This window comes from Petromyzon marinus, unplaced genomic scaffold, assembly GCF_048934315.1.
Source record: "Petromyzon marinus isolate PM22_M1 ecotype Great Lakes invasive population unplaced genomic scaffold, UKy_Petmar_22M1.pri1.0 PM_Scaffold_24, whole genome shotgun sequence".
NCBI lineage: Eukaryota > Metazoa > Chordata > Hyperoartia > Petromyzontiformes > Petromyzontidae > Petromyzon > Petromyzon marinus.
This window is the reverse complement of record NW_027423213.1, coordinates 194862-211127: the sequence shown is the minus strand read 5'-3', so window position 1 is coordinate 211127 and position 16266 is coordinate 194862. Positions and strand designations below refer to the sequence as shown.

Sequence of the window (16266 nt, the reverse complement as noted above, 5' to 3'; positions counted from 1 at the left end):
GGTTTACAAACATGATGTACAAAACTCGTTATAGTCTCATGCTCTGCATGCTGTTGTAAATGCACGTGGTGCATACTCACTGACCAGATGCTTCGTTATTATTGATACTAATAAAAAATGTTAAATTAAGACTTTTTTTCATTAATTTCTCACGTTAAACAAATATAGGGAGGCGTTCATTCAGCGGTAGAGAGACAATGGCTGCTGATGATGATGTAACGTGCCGCTCATTTTGAAGGATTCCTAAGAGACAATGTAGGTGGAGATTCAAAGACGTAGGAAGGTGGCTGCACAGACGCATTGACCACTGCTGTCCTGTATAAGTGATTTATTTAACATAATGAACATTACAGTAACATTGACGCTGCCTCATGTGTGTACTTTAAGTTTTGGCTTTCCCACACAAACACTACCTCCACAAAAGGTCATGTTTACTCATTTCCGTGAAGCGTATTCAAGTTTTCAAGTTTCATTTATTAGGTATAGCCCTGTGAGCCATGCGGCTCTTAAGTCGGGTGCAACCGCAACAAACAAAATATGAATCTACATTGCAGAAAACTATTACACCACAACCAGACCAAAATAAAGCTAAAAAAACAATGTAACAACAGTAATCATAAGAACTGTGATTTTAAATTTAACAACGATATACATAACACGTACGACAAAACCTGCAGCCATAGCTGGCAGCACGACACTCCCAGTGTATGATGTGTGAGTGAGTCAGCAGCAGCGTGAGTGAGTGTATGATGTGCGAGTCAGCATATGATGATTGAGTCAGTATTAGGTTGAGTGAGTGTATGATGTGCGAGTCAGCGTATGATGAGTGAGTTAGTATTAGGTTGAGTGAGTGTATGACGTGTTAGTCAGCGCATGATGAGTGAGTCAGTGTATGATGTGTGAGTGAGTCAGCGGCAGAGTGAGTGTATGATGTGCGAGTGAGCCAGCACACGATGAGTGAACCTGTGTATGATGAGTGAATGGGTCAGTGGTTGTGCGAGTGTATGATGTGTGAGTGAGTCAGCGCATGATGAGCGAGTCAGCGCCTGATGAGCGAGTCAGCGCATGATGAGCGAGTCAGTGCATGATGTGTGAGTGAGTCAGTGCATAATGTATGAGAAAGTCAGTGTCGGCTCCCTCTGCTCGCGCCATCGCCCCCCCCGCCCCCCGGCTCCATCGCCCCCCCCCCTCGGCTCCGTCGCCCCCCCCCCGGCTCCGTCGCCCCCCCAGCTCCGTCGGCCCCCCCTGGCTCCGTCCGGCCCCCCACCCCCCCGGCTCCGTCGCCCCCTCCTCCTAGCTCCGTCGGCCCCCCCCTGGCTCCGTCGCCCCCCCCCTCCCAGCTCCGTCGAACCCCCCCTGGCTCCATCGCCCCCCCCTGGCTCCATCGCCCCCCCCTGGCTCCATTGCCCCCCCCCGGCTCCGTCGCCCACGCCCCCCCCCCTGGCTCCGTCGCCCCCCCGGCTTCGTTGCCCCCCCCAGCTCCGTCGCCCCCGCCCCCTGGCTCCGTCGCCCCCCACCCCCGGCTCCGTCGCCCCCCCCCCCCCCCCCGGCCCCGTCGGCTCCCTCCGTCAGCTCCCCCGGCCCCCTCACAAACGGCCCCGCCAGCCGTTGCTGGGAACGCGGTATGTGACGTCATACCACTTCTAGACAACCTCAGAGCACCCTCTACCCATACATTGAGAGCATGGGAGTGCCCACTACATAGGGACTACCCAAGATCAAACCTGGCTCCCACCCTCTAATCGTCACTCAACTAGAGGTGACGCTATCTCCATCATTGCACATTACAGCGCAATTCGCCGTCTGCGTGGCATCACGATGGTCGAGGCAGTGAGCACGTGGTGTCACACAGCTGCTTAATCTGCTAAACCTGTGTGGTGTTTTGAATTAGGTTTACATTTTACTTTTTTTATCGTAGTGTTGTGTTCATGTGAATGTTCAAATGCTTGCACTGAAGAGTGTTTTGAGATGCCTAAAGTGTTTCGATGCAATTTTACGTATTTCTATATATTCCAATAACAATTTTAAGCTTTTATTACAATTTAAATAACCCAATGTATTCACGATCAAATAGCTAGAGTCACAATTGTACCTAACCGAGACCTCTTAGAATTTAGTAGCAACATTTTATTTTTATAATTATTATTTCTTTTACCTGGCTAAAATTACATGACTATGCTTACAGGTGACACGTGGTTTGTTTTCATTTTCCTCAGGTGACTCGATGCATTGGTCGTGATGGCATCAAATGATCCTGCATATGAGATTATTAGAACCAACAAAGTGAAACTGCAGGAATACCTCCAGGCGAAGTCTTCAGAAGTGCTTGACCATTCCTGTCAAACAGAGATAGTCCTGTACGGCGAATACGCGTCCCTCAAAAACGAGAATGACCCCATTGTGCGAACACGGCACCTGGTTGACCTGGTGCTCGGCAAGGGAGAAGAAGTGTGCATGAGATTCATTGAAGCCGTGCTGGTGCCGCTGAGATCCGAGATCCCTCTCATGGATCAGTGGATATCACAGCATGAGCAGCAGCTCAACGTGATGGGTGTCGATCTGAGCTGAACTGCGGGTAAAGCCATCCCTGGAGCAGCTTCTCGTGAGTGATGCTAAACTTCACATATTCATTTGCATGTCTCTGCCAAATTTAAGTGAAATAATTGCTTTGAACTGATATGAATTGTCATTTAATATTAACAAACTGCACCACCCTTGCATGACAACATTCCTCTCAGAAGGAGGACATTAATATTCCATTCCATAGCAGGGTATGTACAAGGAATCAGCAACTTGGAGGAAAGGATGGATGGATAATGGAAATGTGTGTCAGTATCAAAACATTACATCCACACTGGACCCCAACATTCCTGAATTTCTGTCCTATCCTACACCTCATTTTCCTTGCAAAAGACTTAAACATGGTGATTTTCTCTCACCTCTTCAGACACAGACATTTTATTTCAGCTGGAAGAATGTAATGAGCTATGAAGCTCTTTCAAGTGTCAAGCCCAAGATGTTTGGCCATGGCAGCAAACCCATCTGCTGCCATGGTCTCCATGACTTGGTACAATCTGGATTCCACCAAGGCCATGTCGTTGAAACTGCAGGGTGAATGACCACCTCTCTTAAATTATGGAAGCTGCTTCTACTCCATCCTCTTGAATCGGCATTGCTACGCAGGCATCTCTCACACACTTCCCCACTGCTTCTGCTTCACCCTCTAAAAGTGAGCCCTATTTTTTCCAAGCAATGACTGCCTTCCGTTCAGAAGCCCCCATTCTATGGTGTTCCACATGGCTCCGTCCTTGGCTATCTGCTCTTCTCAGTACAATGTCTCCTCCTTTGTGGACATTTTTTACTCCTAATTTTTTTTATATTGACTAGCTATCACTGCTATTTCTAAGGACACCCAGCCTTTTATTGCCATTGACTCATGAAACGGAACCTACTCTATCCTCTTAACTCTTTAAAAATGTTGACACTCCTACTGATACTCCTGCTGTTATGGAGTGACTCATGCAGCCAGCTATGGCTGCAAAGTTTGGTAGTACATGTTATTTATATCGTTTATTGTAAAATTTCAATCAGTTCTTATGATCACTGTTCCATTGCTTTTATAGCTTTCTTTTGGTGATTTCGAAAACGTTTTGGTTTAGCCATATTTGTTTGTTGTAGTACAGAGTTAGACTGATAACTTTACTCTAAATTGTCTTATGGTTGTTATTGTTTGACTTGCATCCCACTGGGATTTTTGCACACAGCATTGATATACAGTGCTTTTTCTGGAAGACTTTGCTGTTTTTTCCTGGATTTTTCTGTTTGCGCGTAGTCACTTTAAGATGTTTCTTTTTCCTGTTTTTATTTGTTGCGGTTGCACCCGATTCAAGAGCCGAATGGCTCACAGGGCTATACAAAATAAATTAAACTGAAACTGGATTGGTTATAATTCACTCCAGATTAAACGTCAAATTTGTATCCCTCTCATTTAGAAAAAAAGTCGACGTGATTAAATGACTCTGAATATATGATTCCCGAGAGATTAAAATAAAATCAGATACAGAGGTATCACGGTTCTTATGGTCAACATTGCCCAAGTGGTGCGCCTCTGGGTTCAGTGTTTACTTGGAAAGCAGATGGAAGTTGTTGAGCAAATTTGCTATTGGAAATCGACACTCCCCAATGTAGTGGATGCCACAGTGCTTGCTGATGATGCAGTAACCAGATTATTTGAAGTTTAAGTGAACCTACGATGCAACACGTGGGATGCTACGAATTCTGTAATGCATGTGGCTGTTGTGGAGGTGAAAGCACTTCATCTTCTCTGCTGCTAGGACCGTGCCTGGTGTACTGCACTCAACCACAGTGTAGCCCCCTTGCTAGGTGATGTAGGCCAGCTTGAAATGGAAAAGGAAACACAACCCCAATACCAGTGAAATATAAAAAGTAAAATTCAACATCCTAAACAACAAAAAATAATAATTGTAGGACAAGGCAGCAGTGCATTTTAGACACAAATTGATAGCATTAGGTTGGGATTATGCTGATGTACATCGTAATTTCAAATGTGGTGGTACTATCTTGTTTCACATGCAAAACAAACAAGACAAGTGGTGGTAAATTTTTGTTGAGATATGTAGAATACACATCGGGAAAATGTCCACACAATAATTTGTGATGTACATGATGGCAATACATTTTCCATGATGAAATATGCTTTTTTTACGTAGTTTATTTTAAACATATTTGTCTGTTATAGGAATGTTTTTTTAGTGTAAATGAAACTAATTTGTTTTTTAAATGATTTGTTTAATTTAGATAACCCTGGTGATGATTACAGAGAATTCTTGCTGAAGCTGACATCATTAACACGAGACTACAACGCACGACCTGGAGAACCTGCAGTATTTTTGCTGGAGAGAATGGTGAAGCCAATTCTGGTTCCCTACTACCGCCATCAAGAAACCAAGCAGCACGAGTTACTAGCGAGAGGCAAACAGCACAAGGAGCTGATGAAGAGAGCACAAAGAGAAGGGATGACTTACAATAATATCTTTGATCTCATTGGAAAATAAACACACCCCCGACTGGTTATTGTAGTTGGGACTCCAGGCAGCGGTAAAACCATGTTGAGCAAATTCATTGTGCACAGCCTGCTGTCAGGTGAGAGAGTGTTTGCACGACGCTTTGAGCACATCGTGCTCATAACGTTCAGGGAGATAAATGATGTTGGAGAGGTGTCACTCGCAGAGCTGTTTTCTGTGCTGCACTCATGTTTGGGAAAAAAAGCGGATGAGGTTTACGCAAACCAAGAGAGAACCCTTTTTGTTATGGATGGGTTGGATGAGTTTGGAAAGTGCCTTCACTATGCCAATGCTTGCACTGATCCACGTAAGACGGCAACAGTAGAAGGCATCATTGCTGCACTAGTGAATGGAAACCTCTTGCCCAAGGCCTCGGTCTTGATAACGACCAGACCTATTGCCATGGCGCAGCTGAGTGGAGTGAATGTTGATCGAGCTGTTGAAATTGCTGGGTTTTCCCATGAGGATAAAATATAATTTTTACGCAATTTTTACAAAGATAGGAATCTAGCAGAAAGAGTACTCAAGCTCCTGCAGGAAAATGAAACAGTGAATACATTGTCCCAGAACCCTTCATTCTGTCATATAGCAGCCATTACACTGAAGGAACATTTACAAAAGTCTGATCATTCTGAGATTATCCTAAAATCAATGACCGACCTCTTCACACAATACGTGTTTGGGCTCGTAGAACACCATGGACGTGGCAGCCACGGAGCCAAGGAAATTTTATTGTCTCTTGCAAATATGGCTCTGAAAGGGGTTCAGCAAAACATCCAGGTGTTCAGCCAAAAAGATCTAGAAGAGTGTGTTGTTAGTTCTTCTGAACTAGGAAGTACATTCATCAACAAAGTGTTCACATGTGAGGGCATTAAACAAGGGAGTTGTTTTGATTTAAAGCTTTCGTGACTGCAGTAATTCATATTCTTAGTTCTTTCGGTAAAGTCACGTTTTATTATTTTGTTGTTTCCCTTCAACGTGACTTTACCGAAAGAACTAAGAATAAGGGAGTTGTTATTCGTTTTCACACTTAACAATCCAGGAATTCTTTGCAGCAATAGCCATGCATTTGACACATTCAACACGGCCAGTGAGTGACATAATCAAAGCTATTGAGGACAGCAAAGATGGGAGGTTTGATGTGTTTCAGAGGTTTTTTTGTGGACTAGCATCAAGCACTCCATGGATGTTCTTTGAGGGTATCTTGGATCCTCCATCTGCAGATTCTCAAAAGGAAATAATCGAGTGGCTCAATCACAACATGGAAAATCAGAAGGTTGACAAACACAGGCTCATCAGTCTCCTGCACTGTGTGCACGAGCCGCACGACCGCAAGTCCATGAGTGATGCCACTCGGTCCATGACTGAGATAGACCTGTCATTCACAAGGCTGTCCCTGCCAGACTGCGCTGCCATCACCTCGATCCTGCTGCATCGAGAGGAACCTGTGGAGACACTCAACCTGTTTGACTGCGGCATTGGCACCGAGGAAATGAAGAGGCTTCAGCCTGGACTGCACAGATGTAAAGAGCTAGTGTGAGACTTGCACACCTCGCATTCACTACTTCACAAATTGTGTGTGCATATGTTCGTGTGTGTAATGTTTGTAGACCCCTTCATTTCATGTCCTCGCCTTCCATACTCGAGGTAACTTATTTCACGTATGTGTATAAATATATTTAGGCTCGCTGGTCTCGTCATGAAATTGCAATGAAAAAGCACCAGAGGAGGCAGCTATAACTGAGGGGGACGTGTCTAACACGCACCCCTCAGTGAGGCCACGCCCCCCTCCGTGAGGCCACGCCCTCTATGTGAATCTGGCTCTGACACTAGCCAGTGCCTCCCCAGCCATTGACCTCACCGCACATCACTGGTGCGTACATAGAGGTGTGTATCACACAACATGCACATATCCTAGCCACTTTACGTATGACTTCGATAGTCACCCTATATCTGTTTAAAATGTATGTATTTTAACTTTCAATTGGTGTGTCTGCTGCAGACATCGTGCTGCTCGCAGCAGACATCGCGGCTATCGCGATTGTCACCTGAAGACGGGCGCTTGTGTTGCAACCGTAATGTGATTTATTTTGTTTAATTAATGATTGTTTCATATTCTTGGTTCTTTCGGTAAAGTCACGTAGAAGGGAAATAATAAAATAATAAAAATTTAACTTAAATTCTCACGACATTTCGTCGTGAGAATTTTCCCGAAATAACCAAGAATACGAATCCCTGCAGTCACGAAAGCTTTAAATCGAAATTTAATGATTGTGGAATGTTCATTTCTTGCATTAAAGTTGTTTTTGCTCTGATTTCTCTTTGCTTCATTGCTCTAATTTATTAGTTTTATTTTTTGGTGTCAGGTCACACTTGCAAATTAGGCTATCCAGGTAAAAAAAACAGGTAAAAAAATACACCTGATATTTCAAATTTCTATGTCAACATATATCTATATACCGAATAACAGCACTTCAACAGCCTCGGAATGCTTAACAATGTATCAATAAATTTCGATTTAAAGCTTTTGTGACTGCAGGGATTCATCTTCTTGGTTCTTTTGGTAAAGTCACGTAGAATGGAAAAAAAATAATAAAAATAAAACATAATAAAATAAAATTCTCACGACGTTTCGGCCACAACACAAGTAGCCTACTTCAGGTGAAGAAACATAACTGTCAGGACGACAGCGCTTCAATGAACACTGCTAAGCTTGGCGGCGTCTTTTAAGCTGGGTGGGAGGAGCAGAGCGCCTTGACAAAGGAGTTTACATATCAACAGAAGAATTTATCATTGATCTAGCTGTGTTAATGTGTTGGATTAGCAGAGTGTTAAAGTCAGAAATTAGCATGTAACTGGGAGATTAGCATGTAACTGGTCACGGAAGTAGCTATGTTAAAGTCAGAGTTTACATATCAACAGAGGCATTTAGTATATTGACGCTAAAGAACTGCAACTACCCAACTGTCATACAATAAGCCGATGTGAAAGAACTAAGAATAAACTACATCAATATAATACATGTACTCAATATATTCTTCAATAAGTTGAGCTATTAACGTAAAGTAACTGGGTATGCACTACACTGTATAATGAATACCAAATAGTAAACTGATAAAAAACTAAAATATAAACTACATCAATATTCTAGATTTGAAGCTTTCGTGACTGCAAGGATCCATACTCTGGTTCTATTCGGTAAAGTCACGTAGGTAAAAATAAAATAACAAAAATCACGACGTTTCGGCCACAACACAAGTGGCTTTCATCAGGTGAAGGGACCGTACTGTCCAGAGGACAGCGTTGGAGTGAATACAGCCAAGCCCAGGTCGCATCCTTTAAGCTGTGAGCTGCACCTGTGGTGACTGCTATATCGGGGAGACGAAACGACATGTCTCTGACCGAATTCGCGAGCACAAATCAGATTTGAAACACGGCAGAACAAATTCTTCTGCCGTAGCTGATCACTTACAACGCTGTGGGTGATCACGATATTGTTTTCTCCGATACCAAGGTTCTCTGCAAACCCACGGGTTTTAATCAGAGATTTGTCCACGAGGCAATTCAGATTTACAAACACAGACACAATTTCAACCGAGAGGATGGTTTCAAATTAAGCAATCATTGGAAAGATGCTCTAAATCAAACCAAACATTATACTAATTTTCAATGGTACAGTATATTTTTTCAAGTAGTGGTATCCCAAACTTTAAAAGCAGGTTATTTCCCTTCACACCAACATTATGTAAAATCCCCCCCCCCCTCCCCAACCGTGCCGGTCCAGTACATCATTTTATGCTAATTCCTTTGTCAAGGCGTCTTTTGTTTCCTCCCACACAGCTTAAAGGACGCGACCTGGGCTTGGCTGTCTTCACTCCAACGCTGTCCTCTGGACAGTCCAGTCCCTCACCTGATGAAGGCCACTTGTGTTGTGGCCAAAACGTCGTGATTTTTGTTATTTTATTTTTACCTACGTGACTTTACCAAATATAACTAAAGAGTATACATCAACATTATCAATAAACTCAATATACTATCCAATCAGCTGAGCTACTAGCAATGAGTTACTATACATTACAATTCTATGACGAAAAAAGTAGCGGTTTCTTTTCAATGTTAGCACCACGGAAAGCGGCAAGCTTTGTTCAGTCGGACGAGTCCATCTATGCTCGGAACGGAGGAGGGGGGAGAAAGAGAAACAGCCATGATGCGCTGCTCTATCCTGTGTTGCATTACAACTATGCTATAAACTAGACTACTATACATTACAACCTTCCAATCTAAACTACATTGTATAATATCGTATATACAGCCCAATGTAAGCTCTAACATTATGCATTATATTGATATGCCTCCAATTAAACTTTTTTTTTATATATATTACACGACTATACACCGTAATATACACTGCCATAGACAAACCCCACCATTGAATTATACAATGCATTACTATACACTACCCTATGCTTTAGACTATAAAATATTAGACTTGTAATATTACACTATGTATTATTCTACCAACCCTACTCTATACAACACTGCTGTATATTCACTATACAATTACGATACTATATATTGCCTTATGAATTATGTTAAACATTACACTGTTATACTATTTATTATTATACAACATGCTAAAAACCATACCATTGACCGTCGTGTGAAAGGTACTAAGAGGCAGTGCCAGCGAATGGACTGCGGTCTGAAAGTCACCGTAAAATACAATCAATCAAGAACCGAAATGGTTTATAACGTCTTTCCAATGGTTACAAAGCCAAAATCCATCTTCTCGGTTGAAATTGTCTGTGTTTGTATATGTGGATGGCCTCATGAACGAATCTCTCATGGTAGCCGGATGGCTTGCAGAGAACCTCCGTCTTGGAGAAGTCAATGTCATGTGAGCCCACTGAATTATAACAGTGATCTGCCACGGCTGAGGTATTCGTCCTACTGTGCTTCAAGTCTGCTTTATGTTCACGGATGCGGTCCGAAATATGTCGTTTGGTTTCTCCAATGTAGCTGCTACCACAGAGGCAACTTAGTTTGTAGACGCCCGGGTACTCTATGTCTGGAACCACATATTTTACAGACGGAACCAGATCACGGATTTTATGTACTGTGTTGAATCGGACCTGGATCTTGTGTTTATTCAGGATCTTTTTTGTGACCCCCGCAATGTAGGGTAAGGTGATGGTTTTGAATGGCTCCTCAAGAGGATCCTTCTTCTTGGTTGGAGTGATGGCTTTGTGGATTGTGTAGTCGGAGTAACCATTAGCCTTGAGAGCTTGGTGTATGTGCTCGAGTTCACTGGCAATGTGTTCCTGGTCGGAAATGCATTGGGCTCTATGGTATAGAGTCTTGATGAGGGAATTCTTCTGGGATGGATGGTGGTGGGAATCCGGTTTTAAGTAAGCATCCATATGGGTAGTTTTCCAAAAGACGCTGCCAAGCTTAGCAGTGTTCATTGAAGCGCTGTTGTCCCGACAGTTCTGTTTCTTCACCTGAAGAAGGCTACTTGTGTTGTGGCCGAAACGTTGAGGGAGAATTTTATTTTATTGTTTTATCTTTATTTTTTTATTTCCATTCTACGTGACTTTACTGAAAGAACCCAGAAAATGTACCAATAATTAAATTTAAATGTACAATTTTATTGGGAGACTGTCATTGTCTCGGTGTGGTCTGGAAATGTGTATTGCTGTTGTTTTACTGCCTTTCCAAAGCTTGGGATCTGATGTAATTTGGACTTGCATGCTATTATGTATTATTAAGTGACGCCACGGTGGTGTGATGCTATCTTCCTCGGCTGGTATGCAGGAGTTTGGGGGTCCGACCCTGATACCTGCTGTACATGTGGAGTGTTCAAGTTCTCTCCGTGGACACATGGAGATTTTCTCTGGGTCCTCCAGTTTTTCCCTCCACATTTAGAAACATCCGTTTAGATTATTTTGCTACTATAAATTTCAAGTGGTAATCCACTTCCTCGAGCTATTATATGTGGCCAGGTCGCTTCTGAAAAACAAGATAATAGCTTTAAATTTCGATTTAAAGCTTTCGTGACTGCAATGATTCATCTTCTTTGGTTCTTTCGGTAAAGTCACGTAGAATGAGAATAAAATAATAAATTGATAAAATAAAATAACACAATAATATTCTCACGACGTTTCGGCCACAACACAAGCGGCCTTCATCAGGTGAAGGGAGCGAGACTGTCTGGTAGGACAGCGCTGGAGTGAGAGAGCCACGTTCAGATCACGGCTTTTTAAGCTGTGTGAGAGGAACAAAGAGCCTTGGCGAAGGAATTAGCATAAAATTTAGCATTGAAATGGCTGAATGATTAGCTTGTGACTGGTCACAGAAATAGCTATGTTAAAAGTTAAAGCATACACATCCGCAGAGGCACCCATTGTTAAAAGGAATTAGCATAGAATTTAGCATTGAAATAGCTAAATTAAGGCATACACATCCGCAGAGGCACCCCTTGATAATGGGATTAGCATAGAATTTAGCATTGAAATGGCTGAGTGATTCGCTTGTAACTGCTACAGAAATAGTTACGTTGAAGTCAGAGCATACACATTCACCGAGGCACTTAGTACAAATCAAACAGGAGAATTTAGCATTGAAATAACTAGGCGAATTTAGCATTGAAATAACTGGGTGATTTGCTAGTGACTGGTCACAGAAATGACTACACATCTGAGCTATTCACAGTACTATATAGTGAACCAATAAAAACTAAAATATAAATTACCTTCATGTTATCAATAAACTCTATATTCTCCAATCAGCTAAGCTACCAACCATAAGTCGTTATATATCACAATGCTATATGGCGAAAAAATGGGTGGATTCTTACCCTCAAATTTCCGTACCACGGATAGCTACGGGCCCCGTTCAGACGGACGAGTTCGTCCATGGTCGGAACAGAGGAGGGGGAGAGAGACAGCTGCGAAGCCCTAGTATACTCCATGTTGTAAACCATACCATTAACCGTGGTGTGAGAGGTATTAAGAGGCAATGCTGGCGAAAGAGCTGCGGTCTGAAGGTCATCGTAAAATTACAATTAATTAAGAACAGAAATGATTTAACACATCTTTCCAGTGGTTACTAAGCCTGAATCCATCTTCTCGGTTGAAATTGTCTCTGTGCTTGTATATGTGAATGGCCTCATGAACGAATCTCTCATGGTAGCCAGTTGGTTTGCAAAGAACCTCCGTCTTGGAGAAGTCAATGTCATGTGAGCCCACTGAATTGTAACAGTGATCTGCCACGGCAGAGGAGTTCGTCTTACCGTGTTTCAAGTCTGCTTTATGTTCGCGGATGCGGTCCGAGATATGTCTTTTGGTTTCTCCAATGTAGCTACTACCACAGAGGCACTTTAGTTTGTAAACGCCCGGGTACTGTATGTCTGGAAGAGCATCTTTTACAGATGGAACTAAATCACGGATTTTGTGTACTGTGTTGAATCGGACCTGGATCTTGTGTTTATTCAGGATTTTGGAGATCTTTTTAGTGACCCCTGCAATGTAGGGTAAGGTGATGGTTTTGAGTGGCTCCACAAGAGGATCCTTCTTCATGACTGGAGTGATGGCTTTGCGGATTGTGTAGTCGGAGTAGCCATTAGCCCTGAGAGCCTGGTGTACGTGCTTGAGTTCACTGGTAATGTGTTCCTGGTCGGAAATACATTGGGCTCTATGGTATAGAGTCTTGATGAGGCAGTTCTTCTGGGATGGATGGTGGTGGGAATCCGGTTTCAAGTAAGCATCTGTATGGGTAGCTTTCCTGTAGACAGAGTGGCTCATTGAACCATCATGTCTCCTTTTAATTAAGACATCCAGAAAGGGTAGTTTGCCATCTTTTTCGACCTCCATGGTAAATCTGATGGCTGGGTGTATGGAATTGATGTGGTCGCGGAATTGGTCTAGAGCAGGCTGGCCATGTGGCCAGATGACAAAGGTGTCATCAACGTACCTCTTCCATAAGGTCGGGCGTAGAGTGGCAGTCTGGATGGCGTCAGTTTCAAATTTTTCCATGAATACGTTGGCTACAACCGGAGATAGGGGGGAGCCCATTGGGGTGCCCTCAGTTTGTTTGTAGAAAGTTCCATTCCAGGTGAAGTATGTGTTGGTTAAGCAATGTCTCACCAGGGGGGGTACATCAGTATGCAGTCCTTGATGAACCAGGTCTTCAATGATAGCGATGGTGTCAGGTACCGGGACTTTGGTGAACAAGGACACCACATCAAAACTGACAAGCAGGTCGTTTGGGGACAGGGAAATGTCTTTGATTGTCGATACCAGGTGAGTAGAATTTAGTACCGCAGAGGTGGTTTTTCCAGTGAAAGGTCGCAGTATATCAGCCAGAAAACGTGCCAGTTTGTAGGTGGGGGAGCTGATAGTAGAGACGATGGGACGAAGGGGTGTATCTTCTTTGTGTATCTTTGGAAGGCCATATAATCTTGGTGGTCTGGCAGCAGAGGGTTTCAACAAGAACTGTTTGTTCTCATCAATTAATGCTGTTGAATCAGAGATAATTTTGTTCGTTTTGGTGACCAGGCTGTTGGTGGGGTCTCTTTTTATTTTTGTATAGCTGCCATCGTTGAGTAGTTCTTGAATTTTGTTGTTATATTCTGTTTTGTCCATGATGACAGTGGCATTGCCTTTGTCGGCTGAGAGAACGACAATATCATCCCTCTTTTTTAATTGAGATAATTCAAAACGTTCGTCTTTGCTGATGTTGCTAGGTGGCAACTTAGCGTTTTTGAGGGTTGCAGCGATTTCAGATCTTGCTACGTCTGCAGAGATGTGACTCAAGCCCTTGAGTGCAACGTCGACATTGGCAATGATATCATTAACCGGTAAGTGTCTCGGTGTGACAGCAAAGTTTAGACCTTTAGCTAAAACGGATTTCAGACCATCAGAAATGGAACTGTTACTGCGATTAATTACGACTTTGTTGACGTCTATCTTTTCGGTGTGTGGATCCGATTTTTTGCTGGAGAGGTGATTGAATTTGGAAATCAAATTGTCCCTACATTTGTTCGACATAGTGGCAGCCGAAGAGGTAGTCATATTGTCTACATGTTCCCAATCCGATGTAGACATTGTTGCTGTCAATTTTAAGTGTGATTTGTAGAGTGTCTTGTCTAACTGATCGAGTTCGGTGCGTGTAAGTCTGATTTTTTCCGAGATAAGAGCGAAGCTAGTTCTAGCTAGAATTCGTTTTGCATTGAGAGAAGTTGCAACAGCAGAGGTTAGTGTAAATGCGGTTGGTATTACCTTAGAGTCGCGGCATCTCTTCAGAAAGGTGAGAGACTCGATTAGTTGAGCCTTCTTATCCCGAAGTCTGTTGAATGATCTTAAGGATGTGTGGAATCCCTCCCCGTAGAGGCGGTTAAATTTCGATTTAAAGCTTTCGTGACTGCAATGATTCATCTTCTTTGGTTCTTTCGGTAAAGTCACGTAGAATGAGAATAAAATAATAAATTGATAAAATAAAATAACACAATAATATTCTCACGACGTTTCGGCCACAACACAAGCGGCCTAGACCAATTCCGCGACCACATCAATTCCATACACCCAGCCATCAGATTTACCATGGAGGTCGAAAAAGATGGCAAACTACCCTTTCTGGATGTCTTAATTAAAAGGAGACATGATGGTTCAATGAGCCACTCTGTCTACAGGAAAGCTACCCATACAGATGCTTACTTGAAACCGGATTCCCACCACCATCCATCCCAGAAGAACTGCCTCATCAAGACTCTATACCATAGAGCCCAATGTATTTCCGACCAGGAACACATTACCAGTGAACTCAAGCACGTACACCAGGCTCTCAGGGCTAATGGCTACTCCGACTACACAATCCGCAAAGCCATCACTCCAGTCATGAAGAAGGATCCTCTTGTGGAGCCACTCAAAACCATCACCTTACCCTACATTGCAGGGGTCACTAAAAAGATCTCCAAAATCCTGAATAAACACAAGATCCAGGTCCGATTCAACACAGTACACAAAATCCGTGATTTAGTTCCATCTGTAAAAGATGCTCTTCCAGACATACAGTACCCGGGCGTTTACAAACTAAAGTGCCTCTGTGGTAGTAGCTACATTGGAGAAACCAAAAGACATATCTCGGACCGCATCCGCGAACATAAAGCAGACTTGAAACACGGTAAGACGAACTCCTCTGCCGTGGCAGATCACTGTTACAATTCAGTGGGCTCACATGACATTGACTTCTCCAAGACGGAGGTTCTTTGCAAACCAACTGGCTACCATGAGAGATTCGTTCATGAGGCCATTCACATATACAAGCACAGAGACAATTTCAACCGAGAAGATGGATTCAGGCTTAGTAACCACTGGAAAGATGTGTTAAATCATTTCTGTTCTTAATTAATTGTAATTTTACGATGACCTTCAGACCGCAGCTCTTTCGCCAGCATTGCCTCTTAATACCTCTCACACCACGGTTAATGGTATGGTTTACAACATGGAGTATACTAGGGCTTCGCAGCTGTCTCTCTCCCCCTCCTCTGTTCCGACCATGGACGAACTCGTCCGTCTGAACGGGGCCCGTAGCTATCCGTGGTACGGAAATTTGAGGGTAAGAATCCACCCATTTTTTCGCCATATAGCATTGTGATATATAACGACTTATGGTTGGTAGCTTAGCTGATTGGAGAATATAGAGTTTATTGATAACATGAAGGTAATTTATATTTTAGTTTTTATTGGTTCACTATATAGTACTGTGAATAGCTCAGATGTGTAGTCATTTCTGTGACCAGTCACTAGCAAATCACCCAGTTATTTCAATGCTAAATTCGCCTAGTTATTTCAATGCTAAATTCTCCTGTTTGATTTGTACTAAGTGCCTCGGTGAATGTGTATGCTCTGACTTCAACGTAACTATTTCTGTAGCAGTTACAAGCGAATCACTCAGCCATTTCAATGCTAAATTCTATGCTAATCCCATTATCAAGGGGTGCCTCTGCGGATGTGTATGCCTTAATTTAGCTATTTCAATGCTAAATTCTATGCTAATTCCTTTTAACAATGGGTGCCTCTGCGGATGTGTATGCTTTAACTTTTAACATAGCTATTTCTGTGACCAGTCACAAGCTAATCATTCAGCCATTTCAATGCTAAATTTTATGCTAATTCCTTCGCCA

At 42.9% G+C, this 16266-nt stretch overlaps 1 long non-coding RNA gene across 1 annotated transcript; it reads left to right on the top strand.

The window, feature by feature from the left end:
- Positions 1-1609: 1609 nt before the first annotated feature.
- On the top strand, positions 1610-7399 carry LOC142923002 (uncharacterized). The gene is made up of 2 exons (XR_012940469.1): positions 1610-2602; positions 4819-7399. It is a non-coding gene; the product is annotated as an uncharacterized LOC142923002 (long non-coding RNA).
- The last annotated feature ends 8867 nt before the right edge of the window (positions 7400-16266 follow it).